At 41.0% G+C, this 8,619-nt stretch overlaps 1 long non-coding RNA gene across 1 annotated transcript; it reads right to left on the bottom strand.

The window, feature by feature from the left end:
• Positions 1-4,478: 4,478 nt before the first annotated feature.
• LOC132598391 (uncharacterized) lies at positions 4,479-6,025 on the bottom strand. The gene is made up of 3 exons (XR_009566524.1): positions 5,913-6,025; positions 5,367-5,523; positions 4,479-4,920 (listed from the first exon to the last, which is right to left on the bottom strand). It is a non-coding gene; the product is annotated as an uncharacterized lncRNA (long non-coding RNA).
• Positions 6,026-8,619: the final 2,594 nt, after the last annotated feature.

Genomic DNA, 8,619 nt, shown 5'->3' with positions numbered 1-8,619 from the left:
GAGAGACTGGGAGAACAGAAAGAGGGGAAACAGAAGGAGAAACAAAATTACATATGACCCTTAATGGGAATATTACCAATAATGGATTTAGGTTCCATTTCATGACACTAAAAATAAGTTGTGGGAAATTGCTTTCACTGCATGTTTCACTGACCCTTGCATTTGATAATAATTGTCACGTTGTGAAGGGACAGTCAAGACTTACTACTCTATGCACATAAAAATCTTCATCCTTCGGGGAATCTGGTAGAGAAAGGGGAGCCAACAGAAGGATTTCTCCTTTCAGACCTGGATAAGATGCTCAAGTGGCAACCTGACACTAGTAATTCATTGGTATAGCTAGTGCAGTGAGGCATTATTCTCTGTTAGCATGTTCCCCTTGGAGCAGAAGAGAAGGAAGGGAAACAAAGGCTTCCCCTTACACTCTCCTCTAAAGGTAATAGAGGAGTAGCTGCTTTCAAGTTGTTACTTGTGGACCTGGCTTGTCATATCCATCCAACTCCACCCCTTATTCATTGCATACATGCTAGAACTCCTGAAAGCAGCAAGTGAGATGGAGAGGTTAGCTTTCAAAATACAGATTTCAAAGAAGAAGTGTATAGGGGACCAAGTGTTATTCATTTAAATAGTAGACATAGCAAGATGAAATGAAAATATAAGTATTCCTCTGAATTTTGTATTTTCACAAGACTCAGTTGTTGACAATAACACGAAGGAATTGTCATGAGAAGTCTATGCAACATATGTCTTTTTAGGTGGAAATGACTGCTCTAGGTTGAAGAGGGTAGATGGTTTTTATCCTCTGATGGCTTTGGAAAGTGTCTTGGCCTCTCATTTTCAATCCAAATGTTTACTTTTCTAACAATGCAATGAAGTGCTTCCATTTTCTTACAGCTAGTAGATGCTTTATGGGGTCAAGGCCATGGGGGTGCTGAGCTGTGTGGATAGGTGGTGGCTTCTGTGCTTCTATAGTACTTGGTCTGAGCAGCACCAGTAAAGGCTTGTTCCTCCCCACCCCCCAGTCCTTTCTTTTCTGTTTTTTTCCCCTTGTGAGGCCACCAGTAGGACAACTGTGATCCTTGTCTTTCCAATTCCAGCGGGCAACAAAGATTACTAAGATTTTCCTCTTTTTCTCCTGTATTTAAACACCTTATGTAATATGGAAAAATTGTTGACCAAACTTGAATGGCAGATTTTTTTTTTTTAGTACTTACATTTGCAATTTTTCATTGCAGTAGGTAGTTTCTAAGGTGGCATTTCATGATGCCTGTCTCCTGATATTCACTGTCCTGTGTAATCTCCTCTCCTGGAGTAACTTGCTTCTAAAAAATAGGATATCTCAATCTTGAGGGGTTGTCAGTTCCATGATCAGATTAAAAGAGTTTGTGACTTCTATCTTGCTAGAAGACATGCTTCCTTTCAGGCTCAATGAAACAAGTCTCCCAGTTTGGGAAGCCCATATGGCAAGGAGTTAAGGGTGGCCTCCAGTCAACAGCCAGCTAGAAACTGAGCCCCTCAGTCCAACAGCCCAAAAGGAATTGAATCCTGCCATCTACCACATAGGTAAACTGAGAAGCAGATTCTTCCCCAAATGAGCTTTCAGATGAGAACCCAGCCATGATTGCAGCCTTGTCAGAGACCCTGGATTAGAGGGCCCAGTTAAGTGATGCCCAGATTCCTGACCCACAAAAACTATGAGATAATAAATGTGTGTTGTTTAGGGGCTAAGTTAGTGGCAATTTTTTGTAGAGCAGCAGATAAATAATACAAACATAATTTGATAACATTGTGCTATCCTTTACAATACTTCTATTGTTATAGATGTTTGGGTTTATCTTACCTCTATAAAAATATTTTACAATTCTGGAAAAGAAGGATGATTTCTTGTATGCCTTGCATCTCCCTCAAAGCATTTAGTGATGGATTTTTCACATATAAATGCCCACTAAGTACTTATTGAATGAATGAACAGAGGTATGTTTGTCCTTGATATTTTCAGAAAGTGGTTTGGATTCATGCCTTCTGATATTTGGTATCTATAATTCTTCCATGTTTGTGTAGTTAAAAGATTCATGCTTATTTCTTCTCAGTTAATAAAGAAAAATTGATTTTTTTCCACAAAACATTGCAGTTATTTTTTCTAGGAATTTGGAGAATGAATGGTCCTACTTTTTGTGGGTTTAATTACGAGTCAAATTGGATGTACCATAGAAAGTGAGATAAAATATATTTGGGCTACAGATTCTGGGTCCTGATCATTTTCTGTCTTTGCCCACACTTTTCATACTATTCACCCCAAATGGTCATCATAGCTGGTCACCTAAGAAGAAGATGCATTTGTAGTATGTTAAGTCTTTAACTCCTCAAAGAGTAGAAGAATGTTCTGGTCTTTTCCTTTGGCTGTTGATATCTTTGTTAAGAAAAACATGTATCAATCATTAACCAGTATGACCTAGTCAATGGGGAAAAATCAATAAAAATGTCGGTATAAAACCAATAAGCCATAATGTAATTAATAGCTTGCTTTTTTTTTTTTTCTTTCTCATTTCTCAGCTTTTAGAGGCATCTCTTTTAGAGACAGAGGCCCAGGAAGGTCAGATTAAAGGTGGCTTTCCCACTCTTCTCTAGAGGAAGTAATCTTTTCCTTTATCTTTCCTTCCTTTATAGTGCAAGATGCTTTCAAATGCTACTACTGACTTCCCTGAATGGTTTTCCCCATCTCTACTCCATTATAGTAGCGTTTTGGGGTTCATACTTCGAAGTTTGTAGCTGCCTGTGTTCTTGCCCTGGCAGAAAGGCATCCTCTCCCTCAGGCACCTTGCTGCTTCACTCACTGCTTTGAACTACAGCCATACGAGTATGTGATCAATCTGTCGTCCTCAAGAAATCCAACCAGAGCAGGCAGGGGAAACCATCTGGATGCTCTGTGGCTCTCTGAGAGGTGGGCGAGAGCTTGTTAGGATCGAGCAGGCAGTGATTGTTTCCAGGTGTCACCAGAGACCCCTCTTTAGTCTAGACAGCTCAGGACACACTATTCTGAACCTTGGTCTCTGGCCACATTCTTTCCTAGTGGGTAGATGGGGGTAAAGTTAATGGTGGTCCCAATTCTCACAGGAGTATTTCCAATTCCTAACTCTGTGCTGCCTGTACGCATGGTGCAAGAACTACGTGAGCAATCAAACTGCTAAATTTCAGTAAGACAGTTGGCAAAATCTTTTGTGAATTTGAGGGATCGTGTGGATGGGATGATCCTGTGTTTCGGCAGTATAGTTGGAACCACTAGTTCCTGGAGATTGCTGGTTAAACGATCTTCCTCATCCTGGAAGATGTTTGAAGAGGATCTGTCTTTAATCGGTACTGTTCAGTATCTGTTATCAGTGATTTGGATGAGATCATTCATGGCACACTGATCACCTTAGTAGATTATGGGAAGCAGGATGAGTTTAGCAAATACATTGAATGACAGGATAAAAATCCAGAAATATTGGAACAGTGGGTGAAATCTAACAAGACAGATTGCAAAAAGGGTAAATGCAAAGTCTCACACTTGAGTCCAATAAACACACACACACACACACACACACACACACACACACACACACACATCCCTGTACTATTGGTAGTTCTTGTCTCCTAGAAGAGGAAGTGTTGGGTTCTGAAGCCAGGACTTGAGGGTGGTATTCAGGCATGGGGGATGGGGGTATAGAGGGCAGGGTGACCTTGTCTCAGGGAGATAATGAATCAAACGTTGGCCAAGCCATTCCACAGAGTAATATGCAAAGAGGTTAGGGAGAGAGGGAGCATCTGACTACAAAGCCAGCCAGATAGAGATCTGTGACAGAGAATCCTTAAAGAGGGTGCAGGAGGCAGGTTGCAGGCAGAGCCCAGGGCAGTTCCCGTACTGCTAGTTGTTGCATGGTTTTTAATCTGTTGCAATGACCTTAGGCAAGGGTGGGGAGGGAACAGTTAAAGGCACCTGCCAGGTGTGGACTAGCATAAATACAGAAAGGGGAAACTACATCTAGGAGTAGCATATAGAAAAAAAGCCTCAGGGATTTGAGTTGAAAGCATGACGAGAGTCAAGCTTAGAATGTGGTTGCCAAACCAGCTCATTTGATCTCGGGCTGCATTGATAGATGGGGAAAGTATTTGCAGAAAATCATGCTCTGCTATCACCTAGTGAACTGACCCAGTACTGGCCAACACATTCCGCAAGGATCATTGACATACCAGAAGATACCCTGAAGAGAGGCTTTATTCATTCATTCAGTTAACAACAACTTTACTGAACAACTCTTCTGGGTAAGACACCGTGCTTGTTGCTGTGTATAGAGAGATGAACCAAATAGACACAGTTCCTGTCCTTATGCTGCTGATGCTCTAGTGGGAGAGACAGACGATAAACAAGATAAAAACAATTATCTATGTAATTTCAAATTTTATTAAATGCTAAGGATGCAATGAAATGTGTTTTTGTTATCTATTGCTGAATTATAATTCACACAGAAATTTAGTGGCTTCAAACAACCACAGTCATTTATTTTTCTCACAAAGCTGCCATTTGGGTAGGACTCAGTGGGAATGGCTTATCTCTGCTGAACACAGCATCAGCTGAGGTGGCTTGATGGGGTTGACGAATCCACTTCTAAGGTGACTGACACATACTTGACATGAGTTGTTCTTTGGGAGCTCGGCTGGGGTTGTGGCTGAGGGTCTCATCTTCTCTCTACTTGAGCCTCTGCACGGGGCTGCTTGGGCTTCCTCACAGCATGGTGGCTAGGTTCCAAGAAACTGTCAGTCTTTTTAAGGTCTGGGCTGAGGAATGTACACAGAGCCACTTCTGCCATATTCTATTGGTCAAGCAGTCAAGTTCACCTAGATTCAAGGGAATCTAGTCCAAGAGTGGTCATAAGCCCAACTCTAGATGGGAAGAATGTAAAAGAAAAAAATTAAAGTGGCCATCTTTGATCTTCACAAGCTGTCATTTTATGTTTCTATCTTTTTTTTTTTTTTTTTTTTGCGGTACGCGGGCCTCTCACTGCTGTGGCCTCTGCCGTTGCAGAGCACAGGCTCCGGACATGCAGGCTCAGCGGCCATGGCTCACGGGCCCAGAGAAGCGGACATCTTTTTTGGCTTTCTCTCTCTTCCTGTTTAATTAGCCTCCCCCTACTGGGTAAAGGTGGAAACACCTGGTCTGAATTCCTTCTGAACCACTTACTTTCCATGGATCATTGGATAAGTTAACCTTCCTGGGATTCCATTTCCACGACCAGAAAATGGAGATAACAATACTTACTTGAAAGGTGTTTTGGGGGATGTAATACGTTACCTTAAGTGAATCACCTGTGCACACAGTAAGTACTCACTGCAAGTTGGTTTCCTTTCTCTTCTCCAGGCTCCGACCCCGTAGTATCTTTCATGGCGAAGTTGCAAGACAACAATGCAAGGCATGGTAGCATATTTTCAACAGTCCTCACTTCACTATCACCCCGCAATCACTGATGACCTTTGAAACCTTTGGGGCTAAAACATGATTTTACTGATTAAAAAAAATTTTCACGCATGGCTGCACACACACACACACACACACACACACACATTGCATTATTTCTCCCTTTGTTCACTTAGCAGTGAGACTCAAAAGTCTAGCTCACTTAAAAACTTGTCTCTGAATCCTACTACAATAAAAAACTAAACAAAGTACTTAAACCAAATTGGAACAGAAATAGATTTTGCAACACATAGATGGTTTTTTCTCCACAGTAGCAAGTGTTTCCCTTATTTTCTTCCTTTCGTTGAGGACCTTGTCCTTCCTGCTCTCAACCCTGCCCAAGGGAAGGCATCAGGGGCCGAAGAAGGCAGCCCCCTCCCAAGGTCAAGCTCTGACCTTTGCAGACCCTTCCCACATGTACCTCAGAGCAGCCTGGTTAATTCATTCCCAAAGGTTTGTTTATTCCTTGGGTAGCTTCTGTTTGCAACCAGCAGCTCAGGAGAGAGGAGAGGAAGGAATTACCTCGGATGGCTGGAGCGGAGGACTAATGAGGGGAAGGCTCCAGGGCTTTGCCAATGGGGCATCTGGCCGGAAAATCTGTGGATGAATCAGCACAAGTCGATGCTCACTGTTACAAAAATGACCAAAATTGCATATTCTAGTGATCACTGCTGATGGTATCATGTTAGGAGTAAAAAGCTGCTGTGAAAGAATGCTCACTCTTCTTGGTGGTGAGATGTAGGAATCCAGAAACCTTGGACTGAATCTTTTGAAAGCAAGAGGCCAGTCTCCAGAGACCTTTTAAAGTCAGCATTCCAACTTCCAAATGGTAGGCTCTCTCTATACACTATTATAAATGGATGTCATTATAAAGATATTAATACCTATCTTTTCTCCTAGAATCACGAAGAGGACTACCCTTAATATGGAATTGGATATTAAAAGCAGTTTCTTATCCATGTGTCCTAAAGCAATCAGTGACATCCATGATTAATTAGCAGGGGTGATTCCTGGAATGCTAATTGCCATTCTATGGTACAAAATCACAACCTAGGGATTTTTGTTTCTTTTTTTCCTCCGTATGTAACTGGGTATCCAAATCCAAACATCATCTGCTCTAGACGACTAACATAGTTTACACACTTGGCAATTATAACTGCCAAATATTTTATATTTTGTGTAGCCAAATGGCAATTCAAAGTCATTTATATATTTTTTCAAAGTCACATTTAAAGGGTGTAAAAAAGGAAATCAGACCTAGAGCATGATACTACAAGTTCAGTAGGGAGTGGAAGTTAAGGGCACAGGACATGCAGTGAGACTTGGATGAGAACCCAGTTTTCCCATTTATGCTGTGTGCCTCAGTTATTTAACCTCACTGAACATTTTTTCCTCATCTGTAGTATTGAATAATGATAACAACTACCTGGACAGGTTCTAATGTGGAATAAATGAGATAATCTCATAATTGCCACAGTCCCTGGCACAGGACAGATTCAATACATATTAGATATTATTAGTGCAAAAATAAATGTAGTGCATATAGTCTTGCTATATGACCTTGGAGAAGATATTTAGCTCCCCCCTCCCATTTTATAAATTCTTATTATTTCTCAGAGTTGCTTAGTTGATTCGGGCTTATTAAATGCTATCCTTTATTGGTATTTATCATTTCATATGTCTTTCATTGTCTCAAGTACTCTGTTATGTCTTAGAAGGCAGGGACTGTATTTCATGTCTGTTTATAATTTCCACTGTGGTTAAACCAGTGGCTTGTATTCTGTAGGTGCTCATTCAATGCTGCTTGATGTTAATGGTGGTTGAATAGTAGTATGTGGTGCAAAGAAACCAACGAAGATCAGAGATTCAGTCTTCATGGGCATGGGATGGCTTCAAGTTTTTAGGAGCAAAGAATTCCTTTTTCCTTTATGGCCAGAGACATCACCCTTCGTCCTGGTTGGTCATTTCACACCTTCTCACCCTGATTGTATGAAAGCATGCAGATGAACAGATACAAATACATCATTGCTACAGGCAACACATGATCATCATTGAGGACTGTCTTTGTTTACAGAAATCTTCACGGTCAAAAGAATTTATTACTCTAACTTTGGGTAAAGACGTTCTATGACTATCAAGGTTTTTTATTGTGGTTAATGTACATAAGGTAAAATTTACCATTTTAACTATTTTAAGTGTACAATTCTGTGGCATTAAGTGCATTCATGTTGTTGTACAACAATCACTGTCATCCATTCCCAGAACTTTTCTGTACCAACTGAAACTCTGTTCCCATTAAACAATAACTCTGCATTCTCCCCTTTCCTGGCAACCACCAATCTACTTTCTGTCTCTATGAATTTAAATACTCTAGGCATCTTTATAAGTGGAATTATACAGCATTTGTTTTTTTGTGACTGACTTATTTTACTTAACGTAATGTCCTCAAGTTTCATCCATAGTGTGGCGTGTGTTACAATTTCGTGCCTGTTTAGGGCTGAATAACATTCCATTGTATTGGAATGTCTATACCACATTTTCTTTATCTATTTGGTGGTGGACATTTGGGTTGCCTCTACCTTTTGGCTATTGTGAACAAAGCTGTTTGAACACAGATGCACACATTTTGCTTTCTAGTCGTGTAGACTGTTATTATATGCTGGTGTAACTCTTAGCTCAGTTCTTTTCATGTAAAGATCAGTACTGGCCACCATCCTGTAGTGATCCATTTTTGTTTCCCATTGCTCGGCCTGCATCACTACATGAAGTCTTTCCTGCTTATAGGAACTGGTGTACACAACACATGTGAATGCTGCTGTTCCACCTGTGTTCCAGTCGCCTTATTCAGGGAAATATTTGGGAAGAGTCCTTACTGCTTATAATTAAAGCTTGGGAATTGCCTGCTTGGGGTGGATTTGCCCAAAAAAGAAAAATGTGAAAAATGAGACAAACTTCAAACAGGCCACAGTCCTACTTGCTTCAGACACATCCTGGAAATGCGGCTTGCTCCACCCTGGGCCAGGCTACGTGCCGCCATTTGAACTGGTATCAAACTTCCTCGTTGTTTACAAGGAGAGGGCTCTTGCTGCTCTGATGCTATGACTCAGAGCGCATATGGCAGCCCCAGC

Source organism: Globicephala melas, chromosome 13 (assembly GCF_963455315.2).
Source record: "Globicephala melas chromosome 13, mGloMel1.2, whole genome shotgun sequence".
Classification (NCBI taxonomy): Eukaryota; Metazoa; Chordata; class Mammalia; order Artiodactyla; family Delphinidae; genus Globicephala; species Globicephala melas.
The sequence above is the reverse complement of the archived record's forward strand: the minus strand, read 5'-3'. Positions and strand labels throughout refer to the sequence as shown.